Raw genomic sequence first — 27,701 nt, forward strand, 5'->3', positions numbered from 1 at the left:
GTATTTATTACCCCCAGATTCTTCAAGGATGGGCCAAGATTTGGCAGTAACTGAATTCCTCTACCAAGGACCATGTTAGCTATCTGGAAGCCCCATTCTGCAGCTACATTCTTTCCCTGGTTCCTTTAGTCCTTGCCTTCCCTTGCCCTTCCAGGCTCAGCAGAGGTAAGAGTTTCCTGTTATTGCTATCCTGGGTCTTCCCCATCTCCCACCATTGCTCTGCCTACACCTTTGCAAATAGTCCCTTCAATTACCTCTCTTTAAGTGTACCCTCTCTTTTCTGCTAGGATCCTGACTGATATGCTACTATAGCTCCAGTATCTAGTCTTTTGGCAAATAGGAGTGTATTAGTCAGGAATCTCTAGAGGGACAGAACTAATAGGATAGATGTATATATGAAGGGGAGTTTATTAAGGAGAATAAACTCACAAGATCACAAGGTGAAGTCCCACAATAGGCTGTCTGCAAACTGAGGAGCAAGAAGGCCAGTTCAAGTCCCAAAACCTCAAAAGTAGGGAAGCCAACAGGGCAGCCTTAAGTCTGTGGCTGAAGGCCTGAGAGCCCCTGGCAAATCGCTGATGTAAGTCCAAGAGTTCAAAAGCTGAAGAACCTGGAATCTGATGTTGGAAGGCAGGAAGCATCCAGCATAGGAGAAAGATGAAGTCCAAAAGATTCAGCAAGTCTGCTCTTTCCAAATTCTTCTCCCTGCTTTATTCTAGCCATGCTAGCAGCTGATTAGGTGGTGCCCACCCAGACTGAGGGTGGGTCTGCCTCTCCCAGTCCACTGACTCAAATGTTAATCTCCTATTGCTTGAACCCAGGAGGTGAAGGTTGCAGTGAGCCGAGGTCGCACCACTGCACCCCAGCCTGGGCAACAGAGCGAGACACCGTCTCAGAAGAAAAAAAAAAATGTTAATCTCCTTTGGCAACACCCTCACAGACACACCCAGGAACACTACTTTGCATCCTTCAATCCAATCAAATTGACACTCAATATTAAGCATCACAAGTAGGTACTCAATAAGTATTTTGGGGGAAAAATGGATTGATGGATGGGCAATTAATTTTCCTTTAGCTCTAAGGGTGATTCTGCTCCCCCCTCTCTCTCTTCCTAGCTCCTTCTTTTTCTCCATTCCTTTCTCAAACTTTTGGCCCTTCAGGCTTTGGTTATTGATATGGCTCTGAAATTGTCCCCTGCAACTGAGAACTGATAGGATAGTCACCCATCACCTCTTAGACAAAAGTAGGAATTTGACACCTGGAACATCCCAAAACCTGATGCCCCAAACCAGTGTTTGGATTCTTCCTAAAATGTCAGTGGAAAATGTGACACAAGTGGTTGTTGAGATGGGAAACAGTGCGTGGAAGTCAGCAGACTGATACAGGAGCAGTACATCCCACCCAGCATAAATGGACACAATAGAGAATAAAACGGGCTTGGGAAGGGGAATTCTGGATTCACACTCACCATGCCAGAGAGCTTTTCATTCGGCATTTTAACATGCTGACCCACTGGGATGAAAGATTGTCTCATTTTCTGGACCCATAGCAAAATGATAAAGGAGAGAGGACAGCTACTCGGAGGCCCTTCCCTACCTAAGGCCACACATGCTGATTCAGGGCATCTGGACGGTGAAAGGTGATTGGACGTTAGCACACATGAAGTCCATGGCCAGGGATTGGAAATGATCAGCAATATAACCAGGTAGCAACATGTGTTAGCTGGAACTTCTGACACTCATAAGGAAGAGATAAAAGGCCAATAGCTTAATTACTGATAGAAAAGTTGATCTTGATTTCTTTTTTTTTTTTCTTATTTTATTATTATTTTTTGGACAAGGTCTTGCTCTGCTGCCCAGGCTGAAGTGCAGTGGCGCCATCATACCTCTCTGAAGACTCAAACTCCTGGGCTTGGGTGATCCTCCCATTTGAGCCTCCCAAGTAGCTGTAACTATGGGTATGCCACCATGCCTGGCTAATTTTTATTTATTAATCTATTTTGTAGAGACAGGGTCTCGCTCTGTAGCCCACGCCGGGGTGCAGTGGCACAATCATAGCTCACTACAGCCTCAAACTCCTGGGCTCAAGCAATCCCCCTACCTCAACCTTCTGAGTAGCTGGGACTATAGGCATGTGCAACCACGCCCAGGGATCTTCATTTCTTTTTATCTTGATTTTTTTCTACATTCCTTTTTTACAGGGGCATTTTCTGTGGCTTTTAGAAGAAAATATATTTGAATCTCAATCCCCTCATATCTTTTCGTTTCTGTTTGCGTTTGACATAAGTATTTGCTGAAAGTCAGGGGCATTCTAGGTCTCCCTGGAGATGGAGGGTCAGAGGACAGGTCTACATTTGGTCTGTCTGCCATCTGTAGCAGGTATATATTAGGAAAAGCAGTCAGCTGAGAGTGAATCGGGCCTGGGTAGCAATTCTGGCTCTGCCACTCTTCACTAGCTGTGTGACCTTCACCTCTTTGCGTCTCAATTTCCACATGACTACGGGGGCATAATCCCTACAGCATAGCTTTGTTGGGAGGATTAAATCAGGCAACATGTGCTCAGTACCTAGAATAGTCCCTGGGCCTTAGTAGGCCCTCAGTAAGCAGTGGCTGTAAGGATCGCTGGCTGCAAGGCCTCCCTGCATTGGATGACCACAAAGAACGTGGTGATGGTGCATGATGAAATCAATCGTTTTTTTTATCCCTGTCCTGACAAAAGAAGTCCCCTGGCTCTTGCTGGGTATGAAACAGCCAAAGCAGAATGAGTACTAAGAGCCCCCTTTGTCCCGAGTGAAGCCTCATTTGTTGGACACAAATGCTGCTCTGGCAGTCCTGGATGCCTGGGCCACTGTTACAAATCTGTTTGGGTTGGAGTAGCACCAGTTCACCACTGCGATGTGTCCAAGCTCCCAGGCTGCCTGAGTGCAGCCGTGAATTCATTCAGAGTGGCCCTGCACTCAGGGCTCTTGTAACCTCGGGCTTTAAATTCAGAGAATCAGCAATTAATTTTCATGACCTTGCTCCTCTCTGAATGGAGATTTCCCAGGGGCCCTGGCCTGCCAGTGGGTAGGATGACTTCTGGAGAGACTTCCTAGGTTCTGGGAGCCAGCGTTATTGGTGTTGGAAGGGCAAGGACCTGGCAGTCTTCTTGGTAGATGCTCTTCAGAGCCTGATCATCCCACATGTCGGCTGGGCGGAGGCCACTGCTACAGCTTTGTACGTTGTTAAGGAGAAGAAAATGAGGGCGGGGGGATAACCAAATTTAATGGAGGAATTTATTATGAAGAATTATTTATTTATTATGCTCATTCTGCTCAGACATACTGCAGGCTTGAAGAAAAGGACAACTGGGAAGCTAATTTCTGAGGCAGAGCCTCAAGCCTGTTAGCATACTCCCAGGCACTTGTGTATGAACCAGGGTCACTCTGTGTGGGAATGCCTCACCGTAATACCCATTCTGCTCAGGCAGTCTGGGTTTCCATTCTTCTACTTGGGGAGGGGAGAATGATCAACAAGAACAGAACGATGGGCCTATAGAACTTTACTGTAAGTGAACATATGAGCTGTCTTTTTAAATATTCACTTTTATTTGTGGTAAAATACATATAAAACTTACCATCTTAACTATTTTCATGAGCACAGTTTGGTAGTATTTAGTACACACACATTGTTGTGCAACCAATCTCCAGAACTCTTCATTTTGCAAAACTGAAACTCTGCATGCATTAAACAGTATCTCCCCAGCTCCCTCTGTCCCCAGATCCTGGCAACCACCATTCTTCTTTCTGTCTCTATGAGTCTGACTACTCCAAGTACCTCAGATAGGTGGAATCATATGGTATTTATCCTTTGGTGACCAGGTTATTTCACTTAGTGCAATGTCCTCAAGGTTCATCCAGGTTGTAGCATGTGTCAGAATTTCCTTCCTTTTTTAAGGCTGAATAACATGACTAGCTGTCTTTTTAAGTTGCAGTTCAATTAGGGATCCTTTGAATATGAGAGGGAGCAGGATTGGCCCTTCAGGGTTTGAGGTTTTCAGGAAGCCCACAGAGATTGACTCTTTTTATGGGTTTCCATAACCCATATTTCAATGACCCCCTTCACATGCTGCCAGTCAATCAGTGGATTTTTTTCACTGACTATGTTGACAGTCCTGGGCCATGTCTGCCCTTTGTACCAAGTTCTGGGGAAGTCCAGGCCTTCCATCCAGGGGAGAGAGAGGCCCAATCTCAACACAGCTCTGACATTTATTAGTGGTGACATCCTGAGTAAGTCACTTCACCATTGTGAATACAGTGCCTCTGAAGTAAAATGGAGATGACCTTATGAACTCTGTCTAGGTTGGGTGGAGATTAAATGAAAGAATATATATAAAAGCACCAGGCATGGTACCTGGTAATTTCTCAACAAATGGATGTTAAATCTTAGTATAAAGCAAATTAAATGTGAGATTTTTCTTTTGACTAAGCATAGCACCCAGACAGAGTAGTGGCGCTCCAACATTTTTTGAGTCAGGGCTCCTCTGAGAGTCACTTACATGCCTACACAATGTGACACTAAATTTCTGGGAATTCTTGAATCTCATGATGTCCATCCATGACTTCAGGCACAAGATCAAGGACCTGGGATCGAGACAGCAGAGGATAAAACATTCCCAGAAAATGTAGATCAGGCCGGGTATAATATCTCACCCCTGTAATCCCAGCACTTTGGGAGGAAAAAGCAGGAGGATTGCTTGAGCTCAGGAGTTTGAGACCAGCCTGGGCAGTACAGTGAGACCCTATCTCTACAAAAAGTAAAAAAAAAAATCGCCAGGTGTGGTGGCACACGCCTGTGGGTCCCATCTACTCAGGACGCTGAGGTGGGAGGATCACTTGAGCCCGGAGGTTGAGGCCATAGTCAGCCAAGATCACACCACTGCCCTCCAGCCTGGGTGAAAAGAAAAAGAAGAAGAAAATGCAGATCATGTTTTACATAGAGTGAAAAAAGTGAACAGAGTCCTGCAAGTGCTAAAGGGACACTAATAGGGAAGGCTAACGCAGTCAGGTGGATCCAGTGAGGAATACTTCCTCATGGATATTCAGAAATTTCTCAAGAGCTCAGTGTTTACTTTTCATTCTACTGTGAGTGGTTCACCAGTCTTAAGATTTCTCCCTCATTTCCACCCTGGGAAAGCACTTGCTCTCGTGCGAGCTACAAGATGTAAGCACTTACTTGTGTTTGTCTTGTGCTTCGGCTGATTCGACTGCCGGTGGACCTCCATGCATTCTTCCTGGTGTCATGTGCTCTGGAGACCCTGTCTGCTGCTGAGTCTCTCCCAGGGCCCCCACAGATGCAGCCTTTTCAATGAGATTGTAAGGTAAAGTTGCTTGGGGAATTGTCTTGAACTTTCAGATATGCCACTGTCCCACGAGGTGGAGTCTGTTCTCAACTGTTTGTTGTTGTTTTGTTTTGTTTTGTTTTGTTTTGATACAAGTTCTAGCTCTGTCACCCAGGCTAGAGTGCAGTGGCGTGACTTCGGCTCACTGCAACCCCCGCCTCCTGGGCTCAAGCCATCCTCCCACCTCAGCCTCCTGAGTAGCTGGAACTACAGACGCACACAACCACACCTGGCTAGTTTTTGTATTTTTAGTAGAGATGGGGGTCTCACCATGGTGGCCAGGCTGGTCTCGAACTCCTGACCTCAGGTGATCCACCCGCCTTGGCCTCCCAAAGTGCTGGCATTATAGTGTGAGCCACCACACCCAGCCTGTTCTCCGCTGATTTAAAGACACTCCATATATGTCTGTAGGGAAGCTTAGCACAGCATGGACAAACATAGCCCCGTATTTCAAGGGAAATTTTGTTTTAAGGGCTCCGATGTCTTAGCCCTATAATTCAGCTGCCATCTTCCCCATCGTAGTTATCTCTTTCAAATGCAGGACCACAGTAAACGATGTGGGGAAGCGTCCAGGCCTCCTGCCTCCCTGCCATACCCTGGCACATTCTCCAGCTAGTCTGGGGCATGGGCATCATGAAAGCAGTTCTGCAAGTACTAGTTGCCACCTCAAGTTGTCTTTCCCTGGCACCATGCCAACTGCTGTTACAGACACCATTTCCACACCCTCCCCTCTGTAACCTGGTGTGAGCATTTTACTAAATTTCAGTATCCCTTGTCGCTACTGCTGCAAGTGTAGCATGAAAGACTTATATGGTAACAAAAAGCCTCTTGTCTAAGCAGGTAGGGGAAAAAACATATAGGAAGCCTGATCTTCTAATTGCCCAGGAACTGGCAAGTGACCTTGTTCACCAATTATAGAGCCTTTGATTTAAGTCAAATAGCAAATCTAATAAATCTGATACCTTTGAATGGTTTGAGTAGCCGTGCTGTTATAAACTACTTTAAAATGGCAGTAATCTGAAGAATCCAGAGGATGATAAGAAACATGTCTACTCACACGGCCAGAACAAATAACAGAACTGGCCCAAAATATGCTAAGCCTTCCAAACCCAGAACCAAACCCAGATAGCATTGACTGAAAGGATTTCTACTCTTTTTTCCTCCAATAATCTTAATTCCAGCAAAGCCAAGTCTTCTCAGTGACAAGAAAAATAAGTCAGGGTGTATTTTCTTGTTTGCTTTTGCTTTTAAAATAGCACTTTTCTCCTAATTACAAAATCCATTTATGCTTCATGGGGAAAGCTTGGAAAACAAAAACACAACAGATTCAAGGTTACCTAAGATCTCGCCAAGACTACTTCAGGCATTCTAATGTATGTCTCTTATATTTAAATAGATTTTTTTTTTACAAAAATTGCATGTTTATACATAAAGTCTTTTGGTCACTGATTTATTTATTTTACTTAGCAACATATTATAAATATTTTCCATACCAATTGATATTTTTTTTAATATGTTGCCTAGCAGCTACATACAGTTCCGTCATGTGGATGTATTGTAATCCTTTATTTATTAAGTCATAAGTAAGGCTTTGATGGACATCTTTGAATGAAAATCTTTAACTTCATCTCTGATTACTCTCAGGATAACCTCCTAGAAGTTTACCTTCTGTTATTAATACATGCACATGTTTTTAATCAGCAGTCTTCAAGTTCATCCTTTGATTCTACTTACTTAGGAGTCATTTCACCACCAAAAAATAACATGAATATAGATGCCAAAACAAAAGGAATAAAAATGCCTCCAGTAGACCCAGAAACGTGTTAATGATTGAAGTTGTTCATTAAGGAAAGCTTTAAGGCCAGACCAGAGATGAGCTATTTCCTGAAACATCAAATAGAGAAAATGAGCTGATGTCAACAGAGAGATTCAAGAGAAGTTACTATAACACAATTTCAAATTAAATTTCCAACACTTCCAAAAACAAGTGTCATTGAGGAAAGTAACACAGTTAGAAAAGACGGGCACACTGTGCAAAAACAATGTATTGCTTGCAGTGATAATAAATAAACTTCCAATATTTGTAGATTAGCATGTCAAAGATAAAATGGTTGGTGATATGAGTCACATCTATTTTATTTTCTGTCTGTCTTATGGCTGCATACATTTAAAGAGTGAGATAACTTTACAAGGTTTATTATGAAAAATAACAGTGGTCCCACCCAGTCGCTCTCATTTTCTCCTTGTCAGAGGCAACCATTTTTTCTCATCTTTTTAGCCATTATCTTGGCATTTACCTCCATAATCCTAAATAGTTTATTTATATACTTGTTTTTACCCAATACTTTTCTGGCTTTTTGTTAAATCAATTGAGAGTACTTCTTAATTTTTCTTTTTTTTTTTTCTGAGACAGAGTCTCCCTCTGTTGCCCAGGCTGGAAGGCAGTGGAGCCATCTTGGCTCACTGCATCCTCAACCTACCAGGCTCAAGTGATCCTCCCACCTTAGCCTCCCGAATAGCTGGGACTACAGGCGTACATCACCATGCCTGGCTAATTTCTTTTATTTGTTTATTTATTTTATCTGTAGAGACAGGGTCTCACCAGCTTGCCCAGGCTAGTCTTGAACTCCTGGGCTCAAGCGATCCTCCCACCTCAGCCTCTCAAAATGCTGGGATTACAGGTGTGAGCCACCATGCACCCTGCCACTTCTTAATATTTCTTAGATGAAATCATTACACTTTGACTTTCCACTGTGGAAGATGAGAATTTAACTCTATTTCCACCAGCATCAACACACACACACATCCTCTCATATCTATCAATATATCTGCATGTGCATGTGTATCAATCAATCTAACTGCATGTGCAAGTTATCTATCAATATATCTGCATGTGCATGTGTATATGTATGTTGTATAATCTTGGTTAGATCAATAACCAGTGATTACATTATTATAATAATACTCTCTGATTACTTTTCTGTACAATTCTGTTTTCCCTGGAATTAATGATGATTGTTTTCTTTGTTGGTTTAGCTTTGTAATGGCAAATATGTATTTGCCATTGAGTCAACTTCAACCTTTCCACCTAGTCAAGAATTATTTAAAGACATTCAAATGTCTAAATCAAGACATTCTGATGCGTTAACTATTGTGCAATTTTTGCCTGGAAGTCATCTCTCCTAGAAATGCTGATGGCTCCGATTTAATCTGGTACACAGATCAGACTGTGCCTGGTACACAGCTGCCTCACCCTCATCCTGAGGGGGCCTTTCATGTTAGACCTCCTGTTTTCTAAAACTCATGTCTTCCTTTTTCTTGATCAATTATCTCAAGAGATTTTCAAGAAAAAGTGCTTGGGAATTAAACATTTTGAGGTCCAGAAAATGTTTTTGTGCTACGGTCTCACTTGATTAATATTTGACTGAAAATAGAATACTAATCTAAAAATAACTTCAATAGCCTCATAATTTTAGGTGGCATCCATCCATTACTGTGTAGATTTCAGAACTGTTGCGAAACACAAAGCCCTTCAGATTTCCAGTCCTTTGTAAGTAGCTTGGTTTTCCTCTTTGGAAGCCCATAGGATCTTCTTTTGGTTTTAAGTGGTCTGAAAGCTCATGACTCGGTACCTTCATGTGGTGTTATTTTCCCCGGTTGTTCTGGATGTTTCATTCTGTGAAATCTTCTGACAGAGTGATTATTTTCATTCCCTCTGTTTTTGCAGTCTTATCTTTTCTCTTTTCCCTCATTTCTGTTTTTATTTTTGTTCTACTTTGAGATAAGATAACTTTATCTTCCAAAACCTCTTGTTGGTTTTCCATTTCAGCTGCAGTGCTTTTAATTTCTAAAAGCCCTCTTTTATTCCCTTGATTTTTTTTTATAGCATAACAGCATCTTGTTCGTGTTTCATGGATGCTTTCTCTGAGAATTTAATTATATTTTTAAGTATTTTTTCTTACATGGTTTCTGTTTCTCCAATTTGTCTTTTGCTATTTGTTTTTGTTTCCATCTTTATTTTTAGAGGATCACCTCAAATGCCTAGTGACCCCTGATTGTCTGCTCATATTTAAGAGCAAAGCCTTAAAATTCTGATTGGAAGCTGTCAACACACAGATGGGGCTTATTGAATGTGAGCTTCAGTGTAAAGTGACCAGGTTGGGCCATTGCCTTAGGGAACCTCTGACATTAGTATCTTTAGGTCTTTCCTCTTGAATTGGGCAAATTCCCCAGAGAAGAACCATCTGGTCTTTTGCCAGGAGGTTAGAGGCCTGGTGGTCAACATTATGGGAAGAGGCCTGGGGGTCAATGCTCCTGTATCCTTATTGTTAACTGTGCCTAGTGTTCCCCAGGACAGAGACCCCCTCCTCAGTACTCAGTCCAGAAAATAACACTTATCTCCTCCTGGGAGTGGTGAGGAGCAGCCCCTGGTCTACATAGAGCAGGCAAAGCTATCTAGAGATCTAACTGCCTCTTGACTAGACTTTTCATCAAGAGTCACATTTCTAGTCTCACCTTTAAACCCATTTCCATAGATACTTGTGTCATGGATTCCTGAGCCTTTGGGTACCTTTGTAAAATTGATGGGCTTTTTTTTTCTGACTATTGGCTAGGATTCTGCCCCCTCAGGTCAGCCAAATTGATCAACACTCATCCATCTGCTTACTAGTTTCCAAAATTTGTTGCTGTTATCTTTTTATTCCTGTTGGAATTATGTCATCTAAAAAACAATGTCATTTAATTGGGGTTTCAAAGAAAGAAACTCCTGCATGAACTCCTGGAAGAAGGGAATACTTTTAAGGAAGAGAAAACAAACAGTAAAACTATTACCACAAAAGTTCAAAGGGTGATATGCTGAGGGGAGGGTAAGAGTACAAGGAAAATGTCCCAAGCTAGCGCTTTCTCCTAAAGTGTGCAAGCAGAATGCAACTGAACCCAGAGAAAGAGGGAGCTCCTCACAACAGTAGAAAACCAGATTGGGAGGAAGCTTTATAACAATTGGTGATTTCATCTGCCCCAACCAATGTACACCTACATTTGAATGTAGGTGAATTTCTGTACCAATGCCTTGATAGGTGTATATTTGATAGGTGTACCTTTGAATGCAGGTGAATTTCTGTACCAGTGACCCTCGTGATGTTATCACTCTCATTCTTCAAATGAAGCAAAAGGCCCAAGAAGGCAAAGTAACATATCCATTATTACAGCGATCATCAGCGACAGGGTCAAGATATAAACTCTTGTCTTTCTGATACTAAACTTATGTCCCTTGGCCATATTGATCATGTGGCACTCACAGGCCATATTACTAATATAACACTTGAGAGTGACCAGCCGTCTATCTGTACTGTCCCCACATTCTCCCCTGCCTCACTCCCACTAGCACTTGGAGCCGTGTGCTCCATGGTTGTTCTTGCAAGACTGTTTGCCTTCTCTCCTCTGTTGGTATGCTCATTTGTTTCCTTTAACTTCTTAGTTTCCAATTAGTCAAGATCCATATTGCTGACAGATGATCAGGGTGTGGTTCTTAGTAATGTTTATGGATAATGTAACTTCATCCAAATAATGTCTTGGGGGTTGCTCAGAGAAATTTAGCAGATTAGCTAAGGGAAAGAAAGAAGCTTGATGTTATCTTTGCCAAATATAATGGATTAATAGCTAAGGACAAGTGATGATTTCTTTTGTGTATTACTTATAACATAGAAAATGAGTTTTTGTTTCTGAGTAATTAGTTTCTGGTCCATGCTTGGATGAGCCAGAAGTTTAGCTTTGTTGGCACTCTGGTTTTATCCATTTTTCTTCAATTCTTCCTTGAGGTTTTGTATGTTGCTACTCCTTCTCCTTGCTGTGCTAACAACTCTTTCCAGAATTAACACTTTCGGATATGAGTATCGTGGAGGATGTGGAAAGCGTGGTCTGGTATAAGATCACTGAACCAATGCTGAGTGTCACCGATGAATCTTTGCACTGTCCCTAGGTACCACTGGGTACCACACCAGGCCTAGGGTGACAAAAAAGGAGAAGATAAATGTGAGGGAAAAGATAAAGAGACATAAAAAAAGAGAGGGCAAGAAAAAAGGGAGGGAGAGAGGAAGGGGAAATAGAAGAAGGGGTGCTCCTGGGTGAGGGCAGCTAATCTGGCAATAAGATCCCCAGTCTCTGGCTCCACACCTGTGTCCCCCCTGGGGTCTGGGTATTGCACCACAGGTCCAAAGGGCAAGAGTTCTTCACCTTTCATTTTGGCCATAGTCTGGCTTCCTCAGTTATTGTCTCATTTTTTTTACCCATCCTATTTGCCTTTTCACTTCAAATCTCAGTAATTGCAGCAGCTTCTGAGCATGACTCAGCCCTCAGATGTGATCGGTACAGCCCACAGAAAGTTTCACAATGCACTGGAATGCCTGCAGATAGACCTGCATGTCTGGAGGCATTGGAATGCCTGTAGACAGACCCGCATGTCTCGAGGCCTCAGAATCCCCACTTCTTATTACATCCTCCACTTCCCGGCTTGAGCTTCCTACTTGGCCTTTTAACGCATTTGCGTATGTGACACCTGGCTTCCACCCTGTGAGCCCTAATCCACATGTGCCCTCCTAAGTGTTATTTTATGCATCTGTGTTCTTCATCCACCACCACATCTTGAAGTTACTGAAGGCAGGCACTGTCAGTAAAGGCGTCCCACTGCCACTCTGCTTCACTACGGCTGTAACAGGAACCACAGGTATCACTATATCTGCCATTTACTGAGCTCCTCACATGTGGCAGGGCCTGTTCCAAACACTTTACATGTGATAATTCATTCAATCCTAAAATACAAAGAGGTTTAGATGAGGAAACTGAGGCACAGAGTAGTTAGCTTGGCCAAATTTAACACAGGGAAAGCCCAGGACTCCAAACCCTTTCAACTTTACAGGCTGCATTGCTCAATCACCACACCCAAAGCCAAATTCACCATTGACAGTGGACAGCCACTGAGTTAATTACGTTGGACAAGTCATGGGGAAGTCTGGGAGTTGAGGCGTCTGGATTCCAATTCCTACTCTCTCATTTCCTTAATTTCTTTCCTCTCTATGTGAGGGGGCATATTAAGCAAACAAATTATGAGGTGCCCCAGCTTTTCTGCCTTTAAAATGGGAAGAACAGACCACCTGTATCCATCTACTGCCCAAAGAAGCCTCGTCTGTTGATGATGCATCTCTTCACCAAGAGTCCGTCAGGGCTGCAACTCTTCTGAAGGAAGGTTGGGGGAAACCATGAACAAAATTAAAGAACAGCTTTCAGAGCAGAGTAATAGCTTACTTTGTGAAAGCCTGGGACACAAGCTTTTTTTTTTTTTTTTTTTTTCTATAATGTCTTTGAGCATTGCAGGAATGTAACACACCAGGTGTTAGTTATTTTCTTAGAGTCCAGGGAAGTTTGCAATAGAAAAGCATTTGGAATTGCTTTTGAATGCCAGGTATTTAAAGTTGCCAACCTAATGACTTATTAATAAAGCTCTCCACCACTTGTAAGTGAATGTTATTAACAAATCCTACTTAATCAGTTCATATAATCTGATTAACTGGAATAAAACAGGCATCTAGCTCCCCAGTAATTTGCTGAACTTGCACTACACTAAGGGATGTCTATGCTGCAAACCAATTTTTTAAATTTGTGTGTGAGAGGTACAAGCCATGCCCAACACCTTCCCAGGGTGCCATTGGCTTTTTGACTCATTCGTATTCATCAGCAACCTCTCCAGGGGCCCTGTCTGATCTATCCAACTCCTGCTGGCAGGAAAGCTCCAGTTCCTCTGCCTGCCACGTTCTGAAGTCACAAAACTGTGCAGCCTCCTCTGGGCACCCTGAGATCAAGACGTGAGGAGAGGGTAGTGGAGCTGAAAATAGCCTCTGTTTGAGTCACAGGGACAGGGAAGCAGGGGCAGCCACCCAGGGTCACCATCCGGTGCCACCCCCTGAGGGTCACTATCTGGGATCTATCACTTGAGGCCACCACCCATAGCCGCCATCCAATGCCACCTCCTGGGGCCACTACCCAGGACTCTCCCCTGGGGCCATCGCCTGGAGCCTTGTGAATCAGAGCAGGTCAGGGTGACTATTCCTGCCTCTCCAGAGCTTGAGGTCTGTGGATCACCGTTTCCCATTCCTTTCTAGCAGTTTCCTGGGTTATTTAAGCAAACAGCTGCTTCCTCATTGTGTCAATCGCAAATCTGGGCAATCACTGGAAGGAAAAATGGAAAGAATCAAGCAAAAAGGCCTCATTAACATCATTTAAAACTCCTCAAATTAAATGCCTGGATCTGCTCTCCCAGTTGTATTTACCATAATCCCATGTTTTTTCCTCCATGTCACAAGCAGCCCTGAACATGGCTTTCTGATTTCCGCACCGCTTTGCCTCCACTCCTCCAAACTCAGAATGTCTTCTTCCCCATGCTCAGGGCTGAGTGAGGTGAGTGGAGAGGGGGCTATCTGCACCACTCCTTCCCAGCCCCCTCTCCTTTGCGTCCTCTTCAAAATTCAGGCCAAATATTACCTTTCGGGCTCATTCTTTGACAAATTAGTCTATAGGAATTTTTGTTCCTAAACTCTGATACTTTTTCAGCCCATGAGTTACTTATTTAACATGCAGTGAGCCCAGGTTGTTTATAATCCATCTTCAGGATTGAGGAAACAGATAAAGAAAGCATGGGTCCTGTCCCAGGGAACTTCCAACCTAGGGAAACCTACTGATTCAGATTGAGGTATTACAGCATGGTAGGTGCTAAACTAATTATGTGACAAAATTGTGGAAGTGCTTCCCAGCAGGGGGAGAAAAATCACTTGTAATGGTCAGAATTCAGCATGAGATGCATCATGAGGGACAGTAGGTGCCCCCGGCAGTGTGGCTTCACGCAGGATTCGGCCTTAAGTAAACGCTGCGTTTACTTAAGTACCCTTCAGCGTACACTTTGCAATATTTTTATTTGGATTTCTAAAAATCTCATAATAAATGACCCTTCCTTTCCTCCTCTTGCTCCCGATTTAAAAGATCTTGGTCCTACACAAATCTCCAGTTGCTCGCGTGTGTTGCTGAGCTCTCATCTAGGATCTAAACAGCCCCTGGGAGGTAACAGTAACATTCCTAAACATTGCCATCCTGTGGCCACATGAAGAGAGAACAGGAAATGGTCATGGATGCTGCCATTTAAAGTAGGAAGTCAAGCGCAAGCTGCAGTCCCCAGACCCTCCTTCTCACTCCATATCCTGTCCCCAAACAATTGCTAGCAACCATAAAGATAAATTCCTGACCTGGAGAGGCTGCTACTCAAAAACAGACCCACAAGCAAAAGCATTAATGAATGCAGGCCCACCTATCAATTCAAATGCTCTGCATCTTGGGAAGTCATATTTCTCAGGAGGGCAGGTTTGGGTAGGCTAGCAAATAGCCACCTCCTCCGAAAGTGCTGGTCTCCAGGAAGGTTGTAGACAGCCTGTTCTTAGAGGTTGCACCTCTTTTCCAGGTCAGAGTTGCTGCCTTCTGTTTGAATAAGGCTGTTGGGAATGGCACCACAGATTTTCAAATGTCTCCAGGAAGCCCCTTGCAGCTGGTAGCCCTGCTGTTAGGCCATGTTGACAGCATGGGCCAGGCCTTTGGGACTCTGGCCAGTGATGCTGGCTAGGGAGGAACGGGGATAGGCCTGAGTCTGTTTGCCTCTTGATCCGTGTGGGTCATTGTCACTGGGGGATACCTAAAATTGAGCCTGAGCAGCCAAGCATGAGGAGAAGAATGGACCCCATGTTTGACCTGCTCTTGGACACTTGATAGGTAAGATACTCACCTGGATCATTATGTTCCCTGTCTGCACTATCCTGGGCTGGCTTAGGTAGCCTAGTCAATCTAGACAGTCTTATGTCTGTGTTGAGGTCAGGTTTCTTTGCTATGAGTCATTTCCCCCATTCACATAAATGGAAAAAATTCATCAAACACATGCTTTCTTGGTCAACTCTGCAGCTTATCACACAAGGTGATGAGCACATGACTTTGTCAGCCTGCAAATTTACTGGAGTAACTGCTGATGGACAAAGAAAATAGTTGATGACACCCCCTCCACTAGTGACAATAATGACAGAGATACCTTACATTTGATTGAGCTTTTAAGCTATGTATGCACTGTGAAACACAGGTATGAATTTTTTGGTTGGGAAATTGATACTCAATTTCTGTTAACTAGAATGGAAAGAATGGAGAGCAGTTTTGTAATTGTAAAACATTACATTTGTTTTTCTAGCCTCTAGTAAACATAATTAGTAAGGATAAAATGAAAACTGATTACCTTCTTTTATCTAACAGAGAATGATAGTTAAGAGTCATGCTCATGATTGGAATTCCAACATTTATTTGATTAAATGGTCTGTGTATTGAGCACCCATAAGGTACACTGCACAGACTCAAACTGTGGGAACTTATGACCTAAACAAATCTCTCCAATGCAAGGCAGTTGTGTGATGAGGCTTTGCATACATTCCAACAGCTCATTACTATAAAGCACTGCGTCTGCAAAAGGAAATAATTCCAGACATGGTAATCAAGAGGGCATTGTAGGAAGAGGATGATTTTGAAGTGATCCTCCAAAAACCCAAAATATTTTGACAAGCAAAGCCAAGAATGGAGGAGGGGCATTTCACATGGATGGAGTGGCTTGAGCATACCTTTCCTGAAGCAGAAAAGTATATTTAAAAACAATAATAATAATAATGTGGTTTGGGTTAGCTAGAATAAAGGAATCTGGGAGATAAAGTTGAACAAATAGTTTGGTGTAATGTTATAAAAACCCCTGAAAGCCAGTATATCAGTTGGGGTTCAGTCAGAGCCTATAGAGCTCAAGACCAATTGAAATAATTTCATAAGAGGAATTAGTTACAAAGGTGTTGGGAAAGCTGAAAAGTTAATGAGGGGATGGTGAAGCCATCTTGGGCTTATCACCAACAGGGAGCTGTTACCACCCATAGGGCCAGAGCCTTAAAGGCTAGGGCTCCCATGGGGGAGCTGGATCTTCTGTGGATGCTGCCCAGTAAGATCTGGGTCCATGGAAGGAGTCTGTCTGGCAAGAGTTGGAACCATAAAGGAGAGCACAGCCACTAAGAGACACTGCCTGACTTGGGGCAGAGGGTGTATCCTGGCTTCTTCCACTCCCCTCCAATCTCTCACCAGCACACTGGCCAAACGCAGCTGTGAGCTGGTTGGCAAGAGAGCCTTGGATTGGAAATTAATTTGTGGGGAAAAGGCAAGACAGATCTGGGAGCAATCAGGCAAGCAACAGCATAGTCATGCTGTAGGATTAGACTATTCATTGTAGGATTAGACGATTCATTAAGTAGTGAATAGTGCAATCCCACAATCTGACTGTGCTTGGGATTTTTGGAGGAGAATGTTAACAATCATGGCATTGCACTTTGGGAAGGAGGGGGTCCTGGAGGAGAATGTAACAATCATAGCATTGGACGATGACAATAAGATCCATTAAATTGCTGTGAACATTGTATAATCATGGTGGGCTGAATAACAGCCTCCAAAATATATCCACATCCTGATCCCCAAAGCTTGTGATTTTACCTTATATGGCCGAAAGACTTTGCAGATGCTACTAAATGAAGAATCTTTTTTTTGTTTGTTTTCTTGTTTTTTTTTTGAGGCAGAGTTTTGCTCTGTCACCCAGGCTAAAGTGCAGTGGCACAGTCTCGGCTCATTGCAACCTCCGTCTCCTCGGTTCAAGCGATTCTCCTGCCTCAGCCTCCTGAGTAGCTGGGATTACAGGTACCACCACCACACCTGGCTAATTTTTGTATTTTTAGTAGAGATGGGGTTTCGCCATGTTGGCCAGGCTGATCTCGAACTCCTGACCTCAGGTGATCCACCTGCCTTGGCCTCCCAAAGTGCTGGGATTACAGATGTTAGGCCAAGCCTAAATGAAGGATCTTGAGATGGGAAATTATACTGGATTATCCAGGTTGACCCAATGTAAACACAGGGGTCCTTATAAGTAAGATGAAGGAGGCAGAGTCAGAAGGTGATGTGACAATAGATGCAAAGGTTGGAGTGATGTGCTTGGAAGATGGAGTATGTGGCCTCCCAGAAGTTGGAAAAGGCAGGGAAATGGATTCTTCTCTAGAACTTCAGAAGGAACCAACCTTTCCAATAACTTTAGCCAGCTGAGACTGACTTAGGATTTCTAGTCTCCAGAACTGTAAGAGAATAACATTGTGCTGTTTTAAGCCACTAAATTTGTGTTAATTTGTTACAGCAGCAATAGGAACTGAATATAGTATGGGTCAAGTGCATAAATTACGGAGACTTCACATTCCCAGGTCTCATTTCCAGGGCCCACTGGCCAGAACTATTCTTTTTCTCCAGTTTAAATCCTCTGAAAATGTAGATTACTCCACAAGCTCCCAGGCACACAGTGATACAAGTCCCTGCCCTCAAGGCGCCTGTTTATTCCACCCTAGGCGGAGGTCCTCTCCATCAGTAGGTCCACTCCATGAGGACCTACACTGTGTGTGCACGAAGCACATGCAGGTCCTTGTGGTCGACTGCTTCTGAAGTGAGTTCTGCTATTCATGCCCTGCTGGAATTCCCTCCCCTTGAGGGGGGCGCTGGACCTGGTGACTTTCTTCTACTGGCTACGCTAGAGTAGATAGGATGTCACTTCCAAGAGTCGGTTATGAAAGACTGTGACTCCTTGCTTATACATTCTCCTTTCATCCTTCCCTCCCTTTCCCCTCCTCCTCTCCTTCTCCTGCACCCTCCTCCTCCTCCTCTTTCTTCTCCTCCCCTTTCTTCTCCTCCCCCTCCTTCTTTCCCTTTCTCTCTGCACCTCTCACTGTCTCTCTCTCTCAGGAGCCAGCTACCAGCAGATGCATCCAGGAGACCTCCCAGCCTGTGAAGACTCATTCTTCTTCTGAGGCCTCATGCCTTGAATATGAGACCAAATAGGGCCAGCATTTATTTGTGTTGGGCCGCTCTGTTTGTGCAGGCTGTCTTCCCGCAGTAACCCCGAGCGTCTCTTAAGGAGCGTGGGGAGAGGCGGCTGGGAGCAAGCTCCGCAGTGAGAATGCCTTCGTTTGTGTGAAGGCCCCCACAGGCCCCTGCCGTGGATTGCTTATTTACGTTCAAGAAATAAATATTGAAGAATGAAAATCAAAACCCGCAGAAATTTAGACAGCGAAATTCTGGGTGGTAAGGAAGATTGTGTGATGATTTCACAAGGAGGATTTGGGAGAGGATTCGGTCCTCATACTAAATATGTTTGAGGGTGGAACTCTCCCTTTTCTCGCTGCCGTGCGGTTACCTGAAGTCCTTGGATTCTAGGCCCCTGTTCTTCCCTGCTTTTGCTCTTACCTTGCCTCCATTTATTAAGCGCTTACTGGATGCTACGCTTTGCACCGAAAGCCTTCTGTGAACTCCGAACATTTGAGATGGGTCTCAGTTAATTTAGAAAGTGTATTTTGCCAAGCTTGAGGACCCACGCCTGTGGCACAGCCTCAGGAAGTCCTGCCGACATGGAGACTTCACATTCCCAGATCTCATTTCCAGGGCCCACTGGCCAGAACTATTCTTGTTCTGGGCGTAGGTTAGTTTTCTACGTTTTAGGGAGACACGAGACATCAATCCATATATGTAAGAAGTACATTGGTTCAGTCTGGAAAGGCGGGACAACTTGAAGCAAAGGCAAGAAGACTTAAAGCAAAGCGGAGGGGGCCTCCAGGTCACACATAGATGAGAGACTAATGGTTGCATTCTTTTGAGTTTCTGATTAGCCTTTCCAACAGAGGCAATCAGATATGCATCTATGTCAGCGAGCAGAGGGGTGACTTTGAATAGAATGGGAGCAGTTCCCAGCTTGAAGGGGCCCAAGATCTTTTCCTTTCACACTTCTATGCTCTGCTCATTTAATTCTCACAATTCAGTGAGGCAGGCACCATTACTATACCTATGTTACAAATGGGGAAACGTATGGGGAAACATACCTAAAGAGGTCACATCATTCGCCAAGGTCACAGAGCAGTAAATACAGGCTCTGGAGTCCAGCGGCATGTCAACTTTTACTTTAAAGCCAAGCCATTAACCACTGGGCTTCACGACCTCCCTCAAAGAAAACTGCTTCCTGCCTTTCCCTTTAAATAAAAACTTTGTTCTTTACATTCTAAATTGATTTCACTTGTCAACATCATTATGTGTAAACCCATCTCCTCACAGTTTTATTTATTTATTTATTTATATTTTTTTGAGACCGAGTCTCACTTTGTCACCCAGGCTGGAGTGCTGTGGTGTGATCTCAGCTCACTGCAACCTCCACCTCCCCAGTTCAAACAATTCTTGTGCCTCAGTCTCCCGAGTAGCTGGGATTACAGGGGCCACCACCATGCCCAGCTCATTTTTGTATTTTTAGTAGAGATGGGGTTTTGCCATATTGGCCAGGCTGGTCTTGAATTCCTGACCTCAAGTGATCTGCCCGCCTCAGCCTCCCAAAGTGTTTGGATTACAGGCATAAGCCATCGCGCTCAGCCCCACAGTTTTATTTTTAAAGAGTTGGCGGTAGTGTGGGTTTCTCAGCCTCAGCACTATGGACATTTGAGGTTAGATGATTCTTTCTTGTGGGATCTGTCCTGTGCATTGTAGGATGTTGAGCAGCATCCCTGGACCCAGCCCACTAGATGCCTGTAACACGCCCCTTACCCCTGCAACAACTGTGACATTCAAAAATGTCTGCAGATATTGCAAATGTCCCCTAGAGGAAGAGGGAGCAGCATCATCCCCACCTGAGAACTGCTGGGCTGGGCTAGCGTTACACTCAGTGCCTATTTCCAAAGGGGCAGTGGATTTCAAGAGCTCCCCCTCACCATTCCCATCAGCTCATTCTAGAAAGTATTTTCAACTTACGCTTATGTTAGAGTATCCTGGCAATATGGTCATTTTCTTTCTTCCTTCCTTCCTTCCTTCTTTTCTTCCTTCCTTTCTTTTCTTGACAGGGTTTTACCCCAGACTGGAGTGCAGTGGCGCTATCTCAGCTCACTGCAACCTCTACCTCCTGGGTTCAAGCGATCCTACAACCTCAGCCTCCCAAGTAGCTGGAACCACAGGTGTACCCCACCACACCTGGCTAGTTTTTGTAGTTATTGTAGAGAGGGACTTTTATCATGTTGCTCAGACTGGTCTCAAATTCCTGGACTCAAGTGATCCGTCTGCCTCAGCCTCCCGAAGTGCTGGGATTATAGGCATAAGCCACCACACCCGGCCTCATTTTCAACTAATCCTCAAGAAAGGAGCCCAAGGATTATTAGAGACATAAAAAGCTCTGTAATTTCCGTAGGCACAACAGTGCTGAGGGGGACAGTGGAGTAGCAGCAGAGGACTTGGTGAGGAGCAAAGAGCACCAGCCATTATCTCTATGGCACCAGCAACCCCAGGATCCTCTGAGACACATTACATAGCTTCACTATTCGATTGTTTGGGAGTATCTAGATTCTCGACTCTAAAACATGTGTTGTTTGTGGTTGTCATTGTCACAAGCCCTAGGATTCTTAGCATCATGGAGCAGACGTTGAGACTTACAAATGAGGAAAGAGAGAAAAAGTACTGCAAAAGTTGCCCGGGCTCACCCTATTCACCCTAATCTAGAGGAGGTGCTTTCTATTGCCTTACATATGGAATTGAATATGACTTTTGGAGGTTGTGTTAGCTATTTTACATCCTTAAGGGAACTTTTAGAAAATACCATATCAAGGCTTTGTTGGAGTTTTGGTTCCCTCAGACCCTGCGACAGTATTTGGGTGCTAGTAGTGTATTTGGGAAGTGACCCCGGGAAACATGGTAAGAAGTCGGGGAAGGGAAGGAAGCCACTGCAGTGCGCTTTAACAAATGGTGACCTATGTGGGCAACCATGGCTCAGTTCTACTGGGCCCTCCAACGGGCTGTGCCAAACATGAACACATCTTAGAACTGTGCCTCTAAGCCTTAGGGAGGTGGAATATTTATCCACCAACTCCCATTCCTCACTGGTTGAGGGTTGCTCCTGGGACATTAACTCCAGGCCTGTCTAGGCTGTCGCTTCGGCAACCAAGGATGCTCTAGTGGACAGAGAAGGCCCTTGGTTGGAGAGAAGCAGTAGTTGAAGATAAGCAGGCAGCTGATTTGCATTAGTTTTCTATGGCTGCATAGAAAGTTACCCCAAAATTTAGTGGCTTCAAGCAACACACACTGTGATATCAGCTTGTGGGGGTCAGGAACCCAGGCACAGCTTTGCTGGGTGATTCTGCTCACGTTCTCTCAGGGGCTGCCAGCAAGGTTTTGTCTGGGACTGCAAGCATCTCAAGGTTCAGCTGGGGGAGGATCCGTTTCCAGGCTCACTCAGGGGGTTGTGGGCAGGATTCAGCTCCTCAGAGGCTGATGGGCTGAGGAGCTCAGTTCTCTGCTGGCTGTTGGTCAACAGCTACCCTCAGTTCCTTGCCACATGGGCCTTCCGTGGGACAGCTCACAACGTGGCAGTTGGCTTCCTCAGAGTAAGCAAGCAGGAGGGCAAGAGAGGACAAGCACGACTGAAGACAGTCTTCTGTGTGTAACCCAACCTCAAAAGTGACATCCATCACTTTCATTGCTTTCTCTTCATTAGAACTGAGTGCTAAGTTCATCCCACAGTCAAGGGGAGGGGGCTACACTGGAGCCGGAATAGCAGGAGACCCCCAGAAGCCATTGTAGAGGATGCCTATTGCAGAGGTGTAGGTGAACTGCCCACCAAAGTTCTAGGTAAACTCTCAGCTTAGCCAAGGACTGTGACCAGGGCACTGGCACATCTGCCCAGGTGAAGTAACTTCGTGCTACTGCACTGTCCCTAGTTACTGTGAAACATTGCAGTTGTCTTGAAAGAGAGAGGCCCTGGAACACAATATTTTTAAAGGTAAACATTATTAAAAATGGGAACATTAACCTGGTGCAGATTAAAAAGAATCCTTCTGTCTCTCTGCAGATCTGAAACTCACTTGAACTGAGTGACAGGGGCTTTGCTAAGTTCCAGGGACACAGCATTAAATCCAGAGCAATCCCCATCCTCAGGGGACTACATCTGCTAGAACTGAAAGGGACCAAAGCATGGATGGCAGAACAGGGCAGTAACTGCTGTGCCGGGTGTCAGTGCAGGCAGCAGGTGGATACCGGCCCACTGGGCTTCAGGGATTCAATCCCAGAAGAGTAGGGAGGTGACTGCCTCTCCTTCCTCTAGAATGAGCCTTGTGGGATCACCAGCATTCCCACCATGTGCCTTCATGTGCTTAATCTTTCATGAAGATTTACTGTCAAGTACTTTCCAGGTAGGTGAGCCAAGCTTTAGAAGGGACACTATGCCTGGCCCTGAAGAAAAACAGGAATAAAAGAGAAAGAAGTAAGAAGAAACAGAATGGCAGAAACTAACTAACACAGCCCAAACACATTGGATGACAAGCAGCTCTCCCTCTCCCACCAATTAGTGTCCAGTATATGACCCCCACCCTGCCACACCAGCCCTCTTCCCTGCTAACCAGCCCCCTGCCCTACCCCTCCACTATGGGCAGGCACTCCCAAGTGCTGATCTAATCTACACCTGCCTACCAGCAGTACTGGAACCACAAATGCCTCCGGAGCAGACAGCTCCTCACTGTGAGAGCACTTTATCCCCTTTATTTAAGACAAACTTTAGGCCAGGCGCAGTGGCTCAAGCCTGTAAATCCCAGCACTTTGGGAGGGTGAGGCGGGCGGATCATGAGATCAGGAGTTGAGACCAGCCTGATCAACATGGTGAAACTTCGTCTCTACTAAAAATACAAAAATTAGCTGGGTGTGGTAGTGCACACCTGTAATCCCAGCTACTCAGGAGGCCGAGGCAGGAGAATTGCGTGAACCTGGGAGGCGGAGGTTGCAGTAAGCTGAGATCACGCCACTGCACTCCAGCCTGGGTGACAAAGAGAGACTCCATATCAACAAAAAAAAAAAAAATTTATCTTGAGGTTAAATCCATTATCCTGGGCATAAGAATGAAGTTCAATACCTTATGAATGAACCTGTTGCCTAGTTCCTGCCTCCTATCCATTTACAGTACATGGAGGGATGCCCCAAAGGTAAAAGGGGAAGGAAAATTAAGTCATAGGAATTAAAGACAGGACCAAGGGTGCTTCCTTGGTCAAGGCCACAGCTGATTTTCTTAGTGCCTCTCTCCTTCCCTTCATTAATTTTCATCTCCTCTCATCTTTTTATTTCTGTTATTTTTTTTTCTTTTATCCTTTTCTTCCCGTTATATTTCTTTTTCTTTTTTATTTTATTTATTTATTGAGACAGAGTCTTGCTCTGTTACCCAGGGTGGAGTGCAATGGCACGATCTCAGCTCGCTGCAATCTCTGCCTCCCAGGTTCAAGCAATTCTCCTGCCTCAGCCTCCGAGTAGCTGGGATTACAAGTGTGCACCACTGTGCCCAGCTAGTTTTTTTATTTTTAGTAGAGACGGGGTTTCACCATGTCAGCCAGGGTGGTCTTGAACTCCTGACTTCAAGTGATTTGCCCGCCTCATTCTCCCAAAGTGCTGGGATTAAAGCTGTGTACTGCCACACCCAGCTCTTTTTATTTTTTTGAACTTCTCTTGAATCACTATCTTCAGAGGGTGATTTAAATAGTTAATTAACCAATTAATAACAAATAATTATTCATATGAATAATGAGGTAAGTCATTAAATGATTTAAATAATCATTTTAATACTTCCAGTGCAGGTGGGTGAGGACATGGGAGCTTGTTTCAGAAACCCCTGTGGTAAGTGCCACCCATTGCAGCCTTTCACAGGTGTCTTCTAAATGGCACCTCACACAAGCATGCAAGGGAAGAATGAGGACCCTGCTTTATAGAAGAAGAAATGAGGTGTGGCAAAGCCTCTCTTAAGTGATTGAGCTGAAAAACTGAACTCATATCTCTGCGGCTCCAAAGTCTATGATTTTTCAACTACACCAAACACCCTAAGTGCCCAAAACAAACCAAAGAACACTACTGTATTTTGCATCTACATGTAAGTTGCAAATACATTGATCCTACCACTTTTTACTGTCCTTACCCCTTCATGTCCATTTTTCCCTCCTCACCTTTACTAAATCTTACATCATTAAAATCTGCAGTGTAGAGTGCTTCCTCATGTACATTCTTGCCTAGTCCATTTTGTGCCGCTATAGCATAATACCCGAGAGTGGGTAATTTATAATGAACAGAAATTTGTTTGACTCATGCTTCTGGAGGCTGAGAAGTCCAAGATCAACAAGCTGCATCTGGTGAGGGTATTCTTACTGTGTTATCCCATGGTGGAAGGTGGAAGGACTAGAAACGACACCAGTGAGGAGAAGGAAAGGGGCTGAATTCATTCTTTTTTTTTTTTTTTTTTTAGACAGAGTCTCGCTCTGTTGCCCAGGCTGGAGTGCAATGGCACAATCTCAGCTCACTGCAACCTCCACCTCCCGGGTTCAAGTGATTGATCCACCTGCCTCAGCCTTCCACAGTGCTGGGATTACAGGTGTGAGCCACCGCACCTGGGATGAATCCATTATTTTATCAGGAGCCCACTCCTATGAGAGTGACATTACTCCATCCATGAGAGCCAAGCCCTCATGACTCAATCACCTCTCAAAGCTCCCACCTCTCAATGCTGTTGCATTAGGGATCAAATTTCCAACACATGAACTTTGGGGAACACATTCAAACCTTAGTATCTCTAAACTCTCTTTTCTCTCTCTTAGCTAGTCAGTCTTACTTGCCAAGCATCCACCTCTGGTAAAACCCAACTCTCCACCCATCTTAAACCCGTGCCCAGGCCACTGACCGTGGCTGGAGAAAAGTACATGCTGGATGACATATGCTCCAGTGGTCCTCAACCTTCTCCAGACATCCTTTGAAGTGCCCCTGGGCCTTCCCTCCTACTGTGTGCTTTCCTCCAACCTCACACCCTACTCCCAGCTCCTTCCTCTCAAGTGGTACCAATGCTTCCTGTTTCCCCTAAAGCCCTCCAAAGAGAGCACCCGAGCTCCCCTGCCCTTCTGCCTTTACAGAAGAACAGTCCCGCTCCTGTGTAAGGACTATAGTCATGTCTTCCCCCACCCGCTCACCTAGCCCTGGCCTTTCTCCCTCTCTCCTGCATCATCAATTCCTCTTTCTACTGATTCATTCAAACACACGGTTCCCTCTCAACCCCATCTTCATGCCGCTACCACCCCATTTCATTACTTCCTTATAAAGAAGGTTAAACTTCTTAAGAGATTCATCTGTATTCTCCACCCCTAATTCCTCCCCTCTCATTCCCTCATCAATCCCCTATAATAGGACATTCACCCTCACCCCTCACCAAAACTGATCTTGTCACCACTGACTTCACATTATCAAACCCAGCAGCCAATGCTCAGCCCTGCTCCTTCCTGGCCTGTTGGCATTGGACTAAGCTGATCCTTCCCTCCACTTGGAAACAGTTTATTCTCTTGGCTTCTGGAACTTCCCCTTCCCAGGTATTCCTGGGCCTCAAAGGTGACTCTTTTTCAGTCTTCTCTTCTGGTTCCTCTGTCTCTCCCCAACTTGTGAATGTTGTAGTACCCCAGAGATTATCCTTTGTCTTTTCTTTTTAATCAACTGTCCTCTCTTGGTGAGCTCAGTCAATCTACAGCTTTAAACACATCTAAACACTGCAAACTCTCACATTTCCCTCTGCAGGCCAGATGTCTTCTCTGAACTCCAAAGTCAGAGATGTATCTGCTTATTCAACACCTTCACATACGTATCTAATAGACATCTCAAAAGTGATACATCCAAAGCTGACCTGCATCCATGAAAGTCCCCACTTTCCCACCAAGCCTGCCTTACCTCCCTGCCTTACCTCCATCCCAGTTACCAGACATTTTTGTGGTCCAATTTTTCAGTCCCAAAACCTCGCCGTCACTAAAGTCAGTGGGGTTTCCTCAAACCCCACATCCAAGCCATCAACAATTCACGTCTCCTTTTCCTTTAAAGTATATCCAGAATCTGATTACTCCTGAGCACTGCTACCATCCTGCTCTGCACCATTATCCTCTCTCTCCTGGATTATTGCAAGTGCCTCTGACTGATGGGCTCTGCTTCTGCCTGTGCACCCAGCAGTCTATTCCCCATACAGCAGCTATAGCAAACCTGTTAAAACTCAAGTCAGGTAGATGATACTCCTCTGCTGAAAATCCTCCAATGACCAGACTGAAGGCCAAAGTCCTTAAAATGATGTGGGATGCCCACATGATCCGGCCCCTGTCACCTGTTGGTCCTCAGTTCCTCCTACTCTTCCCCTTACTCTCTCTGCCACAGTGACCCCTTCTGTTCCTTGAACATACCAGGCATGTTTCCACCCCAGGGCCTTTGCACTGGCTGTGTCTCTGCATGGGAGCACCTCCCAGCTATGAATATGGCTCACTCCTTCAAGTCTTTGGTTGAACATTACTTTCTCAGTGAGGCCTTTCCTGAGAAACTTATTTGGAATTATAGCACCTTATATTTCCAAATTCTGTTTTTCTGGTTTTATTTTTCTCTATAGCATTTATCAAAATCAATATATGATATTTATCATTTTGTTGACTGTCTCCCCTATTAGAAGATAAGTCCCTTGAATGCAGGGAATTTGACTGGTTTGTTTGGTACTGTATCCTCAGAGCCTAGAGCTGTGCCTGGCACATAGTAAGTGCTCAGTAAGTATTTGTTGGATGAATGAATACTCAACCCAATTCTCTGAGATGCCCACATCCTTTCTTGGTAAGAACTCAGCTGTTTCAGAAGCCCCCAGTGTCTTTCAGGTTAGAGAGGCAAAAAGTCTAATGCTTCGTATTCTCTGCCCCTCGGGCCTTGTATTTATAATAGTGCCAGGCCTGAACTCTAGTGAACCTTAAACTCCAGACTAGGCTTGATCCACTTTCTCCCACCTTCCAGGCATGTGCATAAACTCAAGGTTCAGAAGTAAAATAAAAGAGACAGCCCTACTCCAAACCACCTGCCTATCTGGGGTCCTTCCAGTTGTTATTCTTCTCTGTCTTCCTTGAACTTGTCATCTGGCTTTCCTAGGAAGGAGAGTATGGCCATCCATCAGTGCCCTGGGCCGGCCCATTCTTTGGACCAAATCCCACCATCAAGCAGAAGAATGGCAGCTGCTACCCAGCTCACCCCACAGGCAGGGCCTGTGTCATGGAGCTCAAGAACCAGGAGTTCTCAGTAACACAGTGGAAATGATGATACCCAGCTCACCGGCTCTGATTCTCTCTTAATTTCCAATACAACCAGAA

Source organism: Pongo abelii, chromosome 14 (genome assembly GCF_028885655.2).
Source record: "Pongo abelii isolate AG06213 chromosome 14, NHGRI_mPonAbe1-v2.0_pri, whole genome shotgun sequence".
NCBI classification, from domain to species: Eukaryota; Metazoa; Chordata; class Mammalia; order Primates; family Hominidae; genus Pongo; species Pongo abelii.